Here is a 15,957-nt window from a genome sequence, read left to right as displayed (position 1 = left end):
AGGAGGAGGAGGCGGCTCCATTCGGGGAGCTCGATGTGGGACTTGATCTCCGGACTCCGGACTCACACCCTGGGCCGAAGGCAGGTACTAAACCGCTGAGCCACCCAGGGATCCCAGTATGAGATATTCAAAGTATTCTCTTAAGGTGGATAATATCCTGACTTTCCAAAAATTTAGTAATTCCGTTATTCTATCACACTTTAAATGATTGCTTTGCTTTGTATTTTTCTGTGCATATGCTTGATTTCAATGGCTACAACCAGAGAATGGCTTCCCCAGAGAAAGGAAAAAAACTAATGGAGATGATTAAAAAACTTTTAATGTGATTATAGTAAACACAGGGAGGATATTATAGGGACAAATACACATTTTGTAAAAAAAAGGGCTTAAATTTTCCCTGTTGAAAATAAAGTATGAGATTTCACTCCCCTCTCTTTTCTCAAAGCATTTACTTTAGAAACTTGTAATTTTAAGCATTTCTCATCTCTTTGAAATGTATGTAAATCCTTTTGAAGACTACGTAGACCTTTTGTCAGCTTTGTGACTCAGGAGTGTCTTTCTCAAGGAACTGGGAATATCTCTTTGATGTGAACAGTTAGAGATAACACCCCTGGGACTCCTGGGTGGCTCAGTCAGTTAAGCATCTGACTCTTGGTTTCTGCTCAGGTCATGATCTCAGGGTTGTGAGACTGAACCCCGAGAGGAGACATGCAGCTCTGTGCTCAGCAGGGAGTCAGCTTCTCTCCTTCTCCTTCTGCCCCTACCTCCCCTGCTTATGTGTGCACATGCACACACTCTCTCTCAAGTAAATAAATACATATTTTGAAAATATTTAGAGAGATAGCTATGTCCTAGCTTCTGTGGGTGGGTAGAAGCCTAACTTTAGTGGGCACCTTGCTCCAAGTTACAAAACCACTTCCTGTCATAAAGATATGACAAGTTGGCTTTTTGTTTATTGGTTTTTGTGTTTTTCTTTTTTTTTATTAGAGATGGGGGAGGGGAAGAGGGAGAGAGAGAATCTTAAGCAGATTCTAGGCCCAGCGCAGAGCCCTACATGGGGCTCCACCCCACAATCCTGAGATCATGACCTGAGCTACAATCAAGGGTCGGATGCTTAACTGACTGAGCTACTCAGGCACCCCTGATTCCTTTTTAAGGATTTTATTTATTTATTCATGAGAGATACATAGAGAGAGAGGCAGAGACATAGGCAGAGGGAGAAGCAGGCTCCCTGTGGGGAGCCCAGTGCGGCGCTTGATCCCGGAACCCTGGGATCACGTCCTGAGCAAAAGGCAGACACTCAACCACTGAGCCACCCAGGCATCCCATTTTTTGTTTTTTAAAAAATTTTTAAGTAATTTTTACACCCAGCATGGGCTCAGATTCACAACCCCAAGATCAAGAGTCACATGTTCCACCAACTAAGACAGCCAGGTACCCCTGAAAAGTTCATTTCTTATCTTGATAAAGCCATTTAGCTAACACAGATATTCATACCAATTACAAAGTAAAGTTAGGATTAGCTGTGTGTGTGACAAATGGTGCTGTCAGGCACTCTTCCTTAAGAAGTAGTCCATCATTAATCTTGAGAACATGTATGTAATAGGTTGTATCTGCTTGGCTATATAAAATGGGGATATTTCTTTTCTGTCTTTGCAGTCTTTTAGTAGATTACCTATGATGCACATCACATTCTGGTTTAATGTTTGTTCAATAATAAAAATGTTCTCTTTCTCTACTACCATTACGGGAAAGATTTCTGGGTTTGGAGAATACTTCACTTTTGTTTTTTTTAATTGTATTTCTTCAGCTTAAGCAAAATAATGACCCCTCCCCAAGATGTCCATGTCCTAATCTCTGGGACTTGTGAATTTTTACCTTACATGGCAAAAGGGATTTTGCAGATATTATTAAGGAATATGGGGAAATGATCCTTGATTGTCTAGGTGGTTCCAATCTAGCCACATAAGTTCTCAAAAATGGAAGAAGAGGGCAGAAGAGTGGGTTAGAGATATGATATGAGGACTCAACTTGCTGTTGCTAGCTTTGATGATGGAGAAAGAGAGCTGAAAGCCAGGGAATGCAGGTGTCTTAGTTTGTTCAGGCTGCTATAATAAAATACCCCAGATTGGGTAGTAATTTATTTCTCACAACAGAAATTTATTTCTCACAGTTCTGGAGGCTGCAAAGTCCAAGATCAAGATGCCAGCATGGTTGGGTGAAGGCCCTCCTTCTGGTTCATCACCAGTGCCTTCACACTATGTCCTCACTTGGTGGAAGGGATTATTAGAGAGCTCTCCGAGGCCTCTTTTATTTTCATTTTTTCAAGTAATCTCTATACCCAACATGGGGCTTGAAGTCACAACCCCAAGATCAATATTTGCATGCTCCACCAACTGAGCCAGCCAGGCACCCCTCTCTGGGGTCTCTTTTATAAGACACTTGTTACATTCATGAGGGCTCCACCCTCATGATCTCTTCACTTCCCGAAGGACCCACCTCCTACTACCATCATGTTTGAGGGTTAGGATTTCAATAGGTGAACCATTGGGGAGGGGGCAGGCACAAACATTCAGACCATAGCAGCAGGTGGCCTCTAAGGGCTGGAAAAGACCAAAAAATGGATGCTCTCTTACAGTCTCTAGAAAGGAGCATAGTTCTTTTTTAAAAAAAAACTTTATTTATTCATGAAAGACACACACACACAGAGGCAGAGACACAGGCAGAGGGAGAAGCAGGCTCCATGCAGGGAGCCCGATGTGGGACTCGATCCCAGGACTCCAGGGTCACACCCTGGGCTGAAGGCAGGCACTTAACCACTGAGCCACCCAGGGATCCCAGAAAGGAGCATAGTTCTACTGACACCTTGATTTTTAGCCCACTGAGACCTATGTTGGACTTCTGACCTATAGAGCTAGAAGATAGTCTGTAAAATTGTAGCTATTTTGGTACTGCCATAACAAAAAGTTACAAAGCAAGGGAGTCCCCAGCAGCTAGAGCAGGTCTAAGGAGAAGGCTGCAGATGTAAGCTGTTAGCTGTAGCTCTCCTCACAACTGGATGATAGGATGTGCTGGCCAGGAGATGGGAAAACAGCTTTGGCTATGCCAGTGAGTCTGCCTGATTCTGGGATGCAGTATAAAGGAACCCTGTATTTATGGTTTGGATTTCTTTTTTGGGGGAGAGGTCCTTTTTGGGAATACCTTATCCCAAGGGCACAAACATATCCTCTTACATTTTCTTCTGTTTTTATTTCAGTTTTATACATATAAGGATTTAATCCATCTCTTCTGAATCTTATTTTTGTTTGTGGTATGAGTTGCTGATCTACCTCTTTTCTCAATGGATAGCCAGTTGTCTCAACATCATTTATGGAGGAGGCAATCTTTCCCTATTCATCTAAAATACCATGGCTATCATATACCAAATTCCCACATGGGCAGGAATTAGCTTCTGGGTGGCCCTCAATTTTTTCCTACTGATTTGTTTTCACCTAATCTTGAGTCAGTACCACACTTATTTACTTATTGTAGCCTTAGAGTATGTCTTGGTATCATGTGGGTAACATCCCTTCTTTTTAAAAATAAAAATAATCTCAGCTATTTGAGGGTGGTGAGATGGGTTGAATTTATCTCCTCCTTCTTTTTAAAATACACAACAAATTTATTGAGATCTAATTCATATACCACACATTTAACCCGTGTTAAGTGTACAATTCATGGTTTTTAGTATATTCACAGATATGTGCCACAATCAGGTGGAAATGACAAGTAAGCAGTTGAATATATGAGTCTGAAGTTTAAGGGAGAGGTGTAAAGTAGTAAAGTTGAAATGAATCCAGTCTATTGTTTTTCTCTGGTCACATTCAGCTAGAATAAAGTTGAATTTAGCCAGAGTTGGGATTTTGGCAGATTATGGCAGAGGGAGAGTGGCAGAAGAAAGGTGAGGGAATTTGCAAGGAAATTATTCTAACAATGGACCATGGGATCTAGGCTGGTTAACAAGGAGAGTGGTAGGACTCCTGGGTGACCGAATTAGTTAAACATCCCACTCTTGGTTTCAGCTCAGGTGATGATCTCATGGTTTGTGGGATCGAGCCCCTCAGCAAGCCTTGTGGTGGGCTCCTCACTCAGCAGGGAATATACTTGAAAGATTCTCTCCCTCTGCCCCTCTGCCCACTCATGCTCTCTCTCTTTCAAAATAAATAAATCTTAAAAAAGAAAACAAGGAGAGTGGTGACATGAGGGCAGTGGTGGACCATAAAGAGGTGTTGGGTTAAGTGGATAACAAGATGGTTGGGGGGATGCCTGGGTGGCTCAGCGGTTGGGCGTCTGCCTTCGGCTCAGGGTGTAATCCTGGGGTCTCAGGATCGAGTTCCACATCAGGCTCCCTGCATGGAGCCTGCTTCTCCCTCTGCCTATGTCTCTGCCTCTCTCTCTCTCTCTCTCTCTCATGAATAAATAAATAAAATCTTAAAAAAAAAAAAGAATCTTAAAAAAAACAAGATGGTTGGGATGGGGTACGAAATGAATGATCTGGAAAGCTATAAGATTTGTTTAGAGTGCTGAATATTTGATCTTGAGATTTCAGAGGTAGTGCAGTTTTGGTAATGATATGTATTCGAATATGCTTATGAGAGTGGGTGGGGAGAGTGAAAACCAAGATCATTGGAAATGAAAAGTCAAGGCAATCAGAAGCCAGTGTTGGACTGATCATCCATATACATATGGAAGTTACCAAGAACTGTGGCAGTCGTAGTGGTGGAAAGACAGCAAAGCAAGCCGGATGCTAAAGACTATTATGTTAAATGAAAAAAAAAGAATAAGAAAGAGAACAAGATTTATGGCATGATATCACTCATATAAAGCACACTACAAACTTTATGAGAGAACATGGATATTTAATGAGATTTATCACACACATTGGAATGGGTGTCTGTGAGGAGAGTTTGTGAATGAAGGAAAAATATGAGGAGAGTCCTCATGTAGGATTACATGCGTGGTAAAGTGAGGAGTATGATTAACTGTACATTCTGCATCTGAAGATGAAGAAATATCTAATGAGTGTTTAGTGATAATAGCTGTGGTATAGTATTCAATTTTTTTAAAAGGTTTATTTATTTATTTATTTATTTATTTATTTGTTTATTTTAGACATAGGGAGAGAGAGAGAGAGAGAGGCAGAGACACAGGAGGAGGGAGAAGCAGGCTCCATGCCGAGAGCCCAATGTGGGACTCGATCCCGGGACTCCAGGATCACACCCTGGGCCAAAGGCAGGCGCTAAACTTCACTGAGCCACCCAGGGATCCCCCAGTATTCAATTTTTTAAAAAAGATTTTATTTGAGGTAGAGAGCCTGCACATGTGCATAAGTGGAGGGGTGGGACAGAGGGGCAGAGGGAGAGGAAGAAACAGGTTCTCCACTGAGCAGGGAGCCTGACATGGGGCTCAATCCCAGGACGCTGGGATCATGACCTGAGTGGAAGGCAGATGCTTAACTCGATGAACCACCCTGGTGCAGCATAGTCTTCAATTTTATGCATATTTAAGCATTTATTTTTAAAAAGGAGGGTCATATCATATATGCTATTTTGTATTTTGCTTTTTGTGTTTTTTTTTCAAGTAATCTCTATACCCAGTGTGGGGCTCAAACTCAACCTCAAGATCAAGAGTCAGATATTCTACTGACTGAGCTAGCCAGGCACCCCTGGACCATATACTTTTGCTAAAAGTTTTTCCACATTCATCTCTGAAAATCTTCTGCCCATTATATATGAAAGTCCCATCATATATGATGTCAATTCTTTGTGACCAGACTGCATCATCACCTACTACTTTACAGTATGGGATGGGGAGACCATACTGACCATCCAATTTGGTGATTTTCATAAGACAGTCTTCTAGGCCTCTGAGTTTTCTTTTTTTAAAAACAAAAGTTCTCACTAGTTATTGCTGAAACAACCTACTAGTGAGTGCAGAAGCATAGAAACAAAGAGAATAATCATTTCCCCAATAAAACATGTCCAGCTGTCCAGATAGTACTGATGTTTCCAGCTTGATACAGTAAGACACTAGTGACCTTGATGCAGCATAGATATGTGGACCATCTCATGTGCAACTCCTTATAGACCCAGCTGGGTTCTTGTCCAATGTCTCCCTTTTGAGTTGTACCTGATTTTTTTGTTTACCAGTTTTATCCAAATCCAATGGGGAATAGAACGATTCTGCTTTTGTTTCTTGGCCAGGAATTGCTTGATCTCAAAAGTCTTGCAAGGAAACATGGCAAGGAACATAGTCAACCACACACACCATGATGGTGGAGAAAGGGAGAGAGAGCAGAGTTTTCCTTCCTTGACAGATTTCCCAATATTGGCTGCCAAGTGGGTTCTGGTAAAATCTAAGTAGAAACAGCTGAAAGATGTGACTCCCAAAGTACCACAGGATGCCAGATTGTCAGCAAAATATCTCCAAAACTTTGTGCTTGTGCATTCATCTTAAGAGTACCTGCTGAAATTTGACCTTAAAGGCAAAGTTAATGACTCAATTGGGGATCAATATGATGAGTTTTCTCAAGTTGTTCCTCCAGAAGGAGAAAAAACACTTCTTGGAGAAGCAGACTATATAATACTATGTGTCTTTGTATTGTTTGTCAACGTCAAGCTTTTCCCGTGTGTATTTTACCTCTGGTGTTGTGAGACCCCTGGGCACCTCTCATTTCAAGAATGTTATATAAAGGAAATAATACAGTATGTAACTTTTTAGGATTGGCTTCTTTTTCACTCAGAATATTTTCCTTGAGATCCATCCAGGTTGTCATGTGTATCAATAATTTGTCCTTTTCATTGCTGAGTAGGATTCTGTGATCTGGATATACCATAGTTTATCCACTTGTTGGAGGAAGAACCTTTGAGTTGTTTTAGTTTGGGGCTGCTACAAATAAAGTTTTTAAGAAGGTTCATGTATAGGTTTTTATTTTTTTTTCTGTGATAAATGCCCAAGCGTGTAATTGCTGAGTTGTATGGCAAGTACAAACTACTGCAAACTACTTTCCAGAGTGGTTGCAACATTTTACCTTCCCGCCAACCAATTATGAGTGATCCAGTATCTCTGCATCCTCAGCACCATTTGGTGTTGTCAGTGTTTTTTATTCCAGTTCTTCTGATATGTGTGTAGTGATATCTTACTATGGTTTTTTTTTAATTTTTTTTATTTATTTACGATAGTCACAGAGAGAGAGAGAGAGAGGCAGAGACATAGGCAGAGGGAGAAGCAGGCTCCATGCACCGGGAGCCCAACGTGGGATTCGATCCTGGGTCTCCAGGATCGCGCCCTGGGCCAAAGACAGGCGCCAAACCGCTGTGCCACCCAGGGATCCCAGTTTTTTTTTTTTTTCTTACTATGGTTTTTAATTTGCATTTCCCTAGTGGCTAATGATATTGATCATCTTTTCATGTGTTTATTTACCATCTACCTATTCTAGATCATGAAATATCTGTTCATGTCTTTTGCCCATTTTCTGTTGGATTCCGTTTTTTTTAACTGTTGAGTTTTTAAAAATATTTTATTTATTTATTCATGAGAGACACACATGAGAGAGAGAGAGAGAGAGAGGCAAAGAGGGAGAAACAGGCTCCATGCAGGGAGCCCGACGTGGGACTCAATCCCGGGCCTCCAGGATCACCTCCTGGGCGGAAGGCAGCGCTAAAACAATGAGCCACCCAGGCTGCCCCTTAACTATGGAGTTTCGAGAGTTTTAAAATGTACTTTAGATAGTAGGCCTTCGTCAGATATGTGGTTTGCGATGTTTTCGTCCTGTTTATAGCCTGTTTTTTCACCCTCTTCAAATGGGTTTTCACAGAAGAAATGTTTTTATTTTGATGAGGCTAGATTAATTCATTTTCCCCCCCAAAGATTTATCTATTTATTCATGAGAGACACAGACTGAGAGAGAGAGGCAGAGACAAGCAGAGAGAGAAGCAGGCTCCTCACAGGGAGCCAGATGCGGGACTTGATCCTGGATCCTGGGATCAGGACCTGAACTGAAGGCAGGCACCCAACCCCTGAACCACCCAGGTGTCCCTAATTATTTTTTTGTTGTTGTTCGTAATAAAATTACGGATTGTAATTTTATTTATTTTTAAAGATTTAATTTATTTATCTGAGAGAGAGAAAGAGCATGAGTGGGGGGCAGGGTGAGAGGGAGGAGAAGCAGACTTCCCACTGATCAGGGAGCCTGAGGCAGCGTTGACCCTGGGATCCTGACCTGAGTTGAAGGCAGATGCTTTTTTTTTTTTTTTTAATTTTTATTATTTTTTTTGCTTTAAAAAAATATTTTATTTATTCCTGAGAGACACAGAAAGAGAGAGAGAGAGAGAGGCAGAGACACAGGCAGAGGGAGAAGCAGACTCCATGCAGGAAGGCCGACATGGGACTCGATCCTGGGTCTCCAGGATCACACCCTGGGCTGAAGGCAACGCTAAACTGCTAAGCCACTGGGCTGCCCCGAAGGCAGATGCTTAACTAACTGAGCCACCTAGATTCCCCAGATTTTGATTTTATTGTCATCAACATATATCTTCTGAACTTGCCATAATTTCCCTAGGATAAGTTTCTAAAGTGACTTTGAGGTAGGATTTTAAGCATATAAAAGGTATATATATTAAAGGGAAAGATTGGTATATTTCATTACCTATAAAATTTTAAGCTTTTGTATAGTAGTTGTTAAGAAATATATAAAAGGCAAGTAACAACTAGGAAAAAAATTTTTTTTTTAAAGATTTTATTTATTTTTCATGAGAGACACACAAAGAGAGAGGCAGAGACATAGGCAGAGGGAGAAGCAGGCTCCATGCAGGGAGCCCAATGTGGGACTCGATCCTAGGACTCCAGGATCACACCCTGGGCTGAGGGCAGACACTTAACCACCGAGCCACCCAGGCATCCCCTCTAGGAAAAAAAATTAAAACATATATACCAAAAGGTCAATATCTTGAATTATCTAAAGAGCCCTTATAACAACAATGAATTGTATTAGGTCTCACTTGTTGCATGATATAGAAGAATAATTAAAAGTAGATTAAGCCAATTTCTGCTTCTGCCCATGAAAGATTATGTAGTATAGACTTTTTCCCCTAATGTAAACAACTAGAAAACTTTATAAAATATATGGAACAACTCTTTCCAGACATTGAGACAACAAGCAGTGCAGGATGTTGATCCCCAAGAGAAGGGAAACAAATGGAGAACCTTACGGTCACTCAGATTTTTTTTGCCTCAAAACAGATTCAGTATTACAGTCTCAAGGAAGGGCAACTTGATTGGATGCTGCTTTGAAAAAAAATCTCTAAAACACATTTTTAGGGATGATTGAAAAGTCTTGACACGGACTGAGAATTAGATGGTATTAGTGAATTATTGTTAATTTTCTTGGTTGTGATATAGATTTTTGGTTATGTTGAAAAGGTCCTTAATTTTAGGAGAGGCATGCTGAAGTATTTTGGGTGAAGTGATAAGATGTGTGAGTTACACACAGTTTATTTATTTCATTTTTTAAAAAGTAATCTCTACACCCAACATGAAGTTTGAACTCATGGCTCTGAGACTGAGTCAGATGTTCCACTGACTGAGCCACCTCATTTTATTTTTAAAAATACAGCCACTGTACGAATGTAGGCAAGTGAAATATGGCAGAATGTTACTAATTATTTAATCTGGATGATGGGTATGAAGGAGATCATCATACTATTCTTTCAATTTTTTTAGTATGTTACAAATATTTCCTAATAAACTGTGTGTGTGTGTGTGTGTGTGTGTGTGGACTGTTGTTTTATTTCCCCTTCCTTTTTCCTGATGGCTGGAATGCAGACATGATGGCTGGTGTGATCCTGGAGTTCCAGGGTCGAGTCACATTTCGGGCTTTCTGCATGGAGCCTGCTTCTCCCACTGCCTGTGTCTCTGCCTCTCTGTGTCTCTCCATGAATAAATAAATAAAATCTTAAAAAAAAAAACAACTTTGCTGAGACATAATTCAGATGTCATACAACTTACCTACTTAAAATGTACAGTTCAGTAACTTCTAGTATATTCAGATTTGTGCAACCATCACCAAATCATTTTTAGAACATTTTCTTCACTTCCCTCTAAAAGAAATCTTCATAGCCATCAGCAGTCACTCCCAGTTTCCCCTCAACCCCCACCCCAGTCCTGGGCAACTGCCGTTCTACTACTGTGTCTGTATGGATTTGCCTGTTCTGAACATGTCATATAAATAGAATCATATAATATATGATCTTTTGTATCTGGCTTCTTTCAGTTAGTATGTTTTCAAGGTTTGTCCATGATATGGCATGTATCAGGACTTCATTCATGTTTACGACTGAGTAATATTTGACTGTAACATTTTATCTATCCATTCATCAAGTGATAAACATTGTATTGTTTGAACTTTTTGGCTGTTATGACTAATACTGATATTAATATTTGTATACAAGTTTTCACGTATACATATGTTTTTATTCCTCTTGGAGAGGAATTTCTGGGCAATATTGTGACTCTTAACATTTTGAGGCACTGTAAAACTGTTTTCTTATAGCAACTACACTATTTGACATTCACACCAACAATGTATGAGGGTTACAGTTTCTCCACATCCTTACCAACATTAGTTATTATCTTTTTGTTTTTTTTTAGTTAAAAAAATTTTAGTGACTTCTAAACCCAGTGTGGGGCTTGATTTATGACCCTGAGATCAGGAATCTCATGCTCTTGGGGTACCTGGGTGGGTCAGTTGGTTAGGTGTCTGATTCTTGGTTTTAGCACAGGTCAAGATCTGGTGGTCATGAGACTGAGCCCTCTGTCAGGCTCTGTGCTCATCATGGAATATGCTTCAGATTCTCTCTCCTTCCCTCTCTGCTTTTCCCCCTAGTTGTGCTCCTACTCTCTCTCTAAAATAAATAGATAAATAAAATCTGGAAAAAAAGGAATTGTATGCTCTTCTGACTGAGCCAGCCAGGTGCCCCGATATCTGTCTTTTTGATTATGGCCATCCTAGTGGGTGTAAAGTGGAATCTCATTGTGGTTTTGATTTGCATTTGCCTGAACACCAATAATGTTGAGGATCTTTTTTTGAGCTTATTAGCTATTTGTATATCTTTTTTGAAATTTTGTTTGTTTGTTATTTATTTATTTGAGAGAGAGAGAGAAAGAGAAAGAAATACTGAGTAGGGAGAGGGGGAGGAAGAAGCAGACTCCCTGCTGAGCAGATTTGACATGGGGCTCCATCCTAGGACCCTGGGATCATGACCTGAGTTGAAAGCGAACACTTAACTGACTGAGTCACACAGGTGCCCCTGTATATCTTTTTTTGGAGAATTGTCTATTCATAATTTGTCCATTTTTAGTTATTCATCCTTTTGTTATTGAATTATAAGAGTTCTTTATATATTCTGGATACAAGTCCCTAATTGGACATATGACTTGCGAATATTTTCTCTCATTCTGGAGTTGTCTTTTCACTTTCTTGATGATGTCCTTTGAAGAACAAAGTATTTGATTTTGATGAAGACCAATTTGTTTCTATTCTTTCGTTGCTTGTGGCTTCAGTCTGATATTTAAGAAACCATTATTGCCTAGTCCAAGTTCACACAAACAGTCATTTTGAACTATGAGGTGGGAAGCTAAAGATGGTGAAGTAACAGGAGAGTGGAATCCCGGGTCTCTAATGACTGTGAAGCTTCATGGTAGCCTTGGGCTGCCAAATTCTGGACTTATTTTACATGAGAGTGAGATAAAATATTTTACTTTTAAAGATCAAGAACTGCTATTTCCTAAAATGCACCACATTTTACACCATGATGAAAAACAAAAGTACAGGGATCCCTGGGTGGCTCAGCGGTTTGGTGTCTGCCTTTGGCCCAGGGCGTGATCCTGGAGTCCCGGGATCGAGTCCCACATCAGGCTCCCTGCTTGGAGCCTGCTTCTCACTCTGCCTGTGGCTCTGCCTCTCTCTCTGTGTCTCCCATGAATAAATAAATAAATAAAAATCTTTAAAAAAAAAGTACAAGGGGATATTCATGAATGTATATAGCTAACATTGGTTTAGTATCCATCGTGTATTATAGACTTTTACAAATCAATAGCAAAAAGACAACCCAGTGGAAAAGTAGACAATGGAAATGAGCAAGTATTTCACAGAAGAGGAAATATGCATGGACAATCGATATATGAAAACATGCTTTAGGGGCACCTGGGTAGCTCAGTTAATTAAGCATCTGACTCTTGATTTCAGCTCAGATCATAATCTCAGGGTTGTATAATGGAGTGCTGGTTGGGCTCTATGCGGGGCGTAGAGCCTGCTTAAGATTCTTCTCTCCCTTTAACCCCCCCCACCCTCTCTCTTTCCCTCTTTAAATTTTTTTTCAATGTTTTAACCTTATTAGGAATCATAGAAAAGTAAATTCTACACCCACGAAAATAAAAATTAAAAGTCTGAAATATGTAATAGCTATGATATGGAGCAATGGGAAAGTAGAACCTGATTGCAAGAATGTAAAATTGTATAATCATTTTGGAAAACAATGCTTTGAAGATCACTGCAAGATTAAGGGATAGTTGTCATGAGGGAAACTGAACAAGCAGGCAGCCTGGGTGGCTCAGTGGTTTAGTGCCACCTTCAGCCCAGGGCCTGATCCTGGAGACCTGGGATTGAGTCCCATGTCGGGCTCCCTGCATGCTCAGGGGGAAGTCTGCTTCTCCTTCTCCCTCTGCCTCCTCCTCTCTGTCTCTCTCTCTCTTAAATAAAGAAATAAAATCTTTAAAAAAAAAGAATGAAGAGTGAAACTTGAGCCAAAATAGGTAACATTTAAAAAATAAAAAGAGGGCAGCCCCGGTGGCGCAGCGGTTTGGCGCCTGCCTTTGGCCCAGGGCGCGATCCTGGAGACCCGGAATCGAATCCCACGTCGGGCTCCCGGTGCATGGAGCCTGCTTCTCCCTCTGCCTGTGTCTCTGCCTCTCTCTGTGACTTTCATGAATAAATAAATAAATAAAATCTTAAAAAAAGAGAAACTGAACAAACAAGCTGGAAAGATGGTAGGTTGTGGTTACAAAATGTAATGATTGAATTCATGATTAGGAAGCAGAGAAATTTGTGTAATGACAGTACATGTTGTGACCTTTCAAGCGATTGGCTAAAGTGAAGGAGTGTTCATTGAAGATAACGAGGCATGTCACTCTGGGTCCAATCAGGACAGAGAAACCACAGAGGAATTTGAAGAGGAAAAGTTTAACATAATTATTAACAGTAACAGGGGAATGGAGTAATAAGGGATTGACTAGTAAGAAGTAAAGAGAATTCTTTTTTCTTTTTTGAGAATTCTGAGTATAGGACTAGCAGATAAAATATATAATAGCAGACAATATGAAATAATACATACTACTCACTCCCCTAGAACTGTGAGAACCTCCCCTCTCCACCTGCAGCTGAGATCCAGGCCTTATTATAGAAGTTGCCATGGGGCTGAGTCAGTGGAAGTAGCTGGATATGTGTCCTCTAGAACTTGCTGAAAATGTGCCCCTGTAGGGTGCTTGTTTCCATTCATGGGGGAGGTGGTTCACCAGAGACACTTTGGTATAGAACGTCCCCCACAAAGGTGGTGCCACGGGAAGCTGCTACCCACTGTGAACTAGAGGAAGCCAGTGTTGCAGAAGGAGAGCACTAAGAAAGCTAGGAGCTCATCAGGAGCCTGCGGAGTGAGCACACAGGAAACAGGAAGTAAAACCCCTTCTTCCTGCAATATCTCTCTACCACCAGCTACCGATAAAACTTCGTATCAACTTCATATGGTGCCAGCTGGCAAAATAAATATGATTTAAAAGCCCAGGTCTGTTTTCACAGAGCAAGCATGAAGAGGAGTTTAAGGTAATCCATCAAACACAAAAAGGAAAAGCAAGGAACTAAGCAGTCTTGACCTGGATGTTGGCAGAAATTGGTGTGGAGTCAGGGTGCTTTGGTGGCTCAGTCCTTTAGCCACTGGCTCAGGTCAAGATCCCAGGTGGAGCCCTATATCCAGCTCCCTGCTCAGTGGGGAGCCTGCTTCTCCCTTTCCCTCTGCCCTTCCTCCTTCTCCTGCTCATGCGCTTTCCCTCTCTTTCTCTCTCTCAAATAAAATCTTAAAGAAATTGGGATGGAGTGGAAGGTTATAACCAACTTGTTTCTCGCAATGTGACTTTGCTCTACCTGCACTGGAATCAAGTGGGATATTTAATAATATAGGTTCTTTTGCTTCATTGAAGATCTTCTGAAGTAAGCTTAGCACTGGGGACTAGGGCTCCCAATGCTTCTTTTGAAGTGTCCCAGTAGATTTAAAATTTAAAAATCAATTATGGACGTTCCAAATATGTAAAGGAAAATGGTATATATAAACAGTTACCAGTGTACCCAGCAACTAGTTTTAGCAAATGTTAACATTGACCTTACTTCCTGCAGATCTTTTTTTTTTAAGTTTAATTGAAGTAATCCCTATACCCAATGTGGGGCTCAAACTCACAGCCCCTGTGGGGAGCCCAGTGTGGGACTCATCCCAGGACCCTGGGATCACGACCTGAGCCAAAGGCAGATGCTCAACCGCTGAGATACCCAGGCATCCCACATATTTTTATTTTTTTATTTTTTAAAAGATTTTATTTATTTATTCATAGAGATGCAGAGAGAGAGAGAGAGAGAGAGAGAGAGGCAGAGGGAGAAGCAGGCTCCATGCAAAGAGCCTGACGTGGGACTCAATCCAGGGTCTCCAGATCATGCCCTGGGCTGCAGGTGGCACTAAACCGCTGCACCACCGGGGCTGCCCTCTTTTTATTTTTATTTTTATATTTTTTCTTTATTTATTTATGATAGTCACACAGAGAGAGAGAGAGAGGCAGAGACACAGGCAGAGGGAGAAGCAGGCTCCATGCACCGGGAGCCCGACGTGGGATTCGATCCCGGGTCTCCAGGATCGCGCCCTGGGCCAAAGGCAGGCGCCAAACCGCTGCGCCACCGGGGCTGCCCTCTTTTTATTTTTAATAAAATGTTACCTATTTTGGCTTAAGTTTCACTCTTCATTCTTTTTTTTAAAGATTTTATTTCTTTATTTAAGAGAGAGAGAGACAGAGAGGAGGAGGCAGAGGGAGAAGGAGAAGCAGACTTCCCCCTGAACAGAGAGCCCGATGCAGGGCTCAATCCCAGGACCCTGAGATCATGACCTGAGCTGAAGACAGACACTTCACCCATGGAGCCCCCCAGGCGCTCCTCCACTTTTCATTCTTTTCTCCACCTTCCCTCACAAGAGATGATTATTTTTGTACATTGTTGTTTATAAGTCATGGCTTTAGGTTACGGAGAGCCTTTGAGAGTTTTTGAGCAGGAGTATTACACTATCAAAGAGGTTTTTCTGGAAGATCAACCAGACCATGCTCTGCCAGAGAATCCATTAGGATGAGAGGATGCAGGTGGGAAAGCCAGTGAGTGGGGAGGCTGGTTCAGTGGCTCAGGGTGCATAGTGCTAAGCTCTGCAGTTGAGTGAGAAACCTGTTCTCTGTTTACTCCTGTTGTTATGTGAAGCCTGTTGCTCTTTGTATCACCATGACCTCTAGTCTCCCAGTGGCCTATCCTATTCCCCCAGTTCCTCAGCTCCTTTCTCTCCTCACTTGCTTCCCTAGTCAACCTGCACTCCATGGTTAGTGATTCAGCCACATGCTTGCTACAGTCCTGGAATTCCTTGCTCTCCTGACATTTGACCATACTGACCCCAACTTCCAATCTTCATACTAATAGAAGTGCTTTGAGGCAGTGGCCTGGCTTTTCTCATTTAACTTTAGTGGCTATAGTAATGTGCTATAGCCATTGTCTAAAATGAGGCAGATTTTCATCTGGGTGACCTCAGTGGGCTGAAGCCTGTTTTGGGCAAGGCTGGGATCCTGAAATGA

This window comes from Vulpes lagopus, chromosome X, assembly GCF_018345385.1.
Source record: "Vulpes lagopus strain Blue_001 chromosome X, ASM1834538v1, whole genome shotgun sequence".
In the NCBI taxonomy this organism is placed as follows: domain Eukaryota; kingdom Metazoa; phylum Chordata; class Mammalia; order Carnivora; family Canidae; genus Vulpes; species Vulpes lagopus.
The sequence above is the reverse complement of the archived record's forward strand: the minus strand, read 5'-3'. Positions refer to the sequence as shown.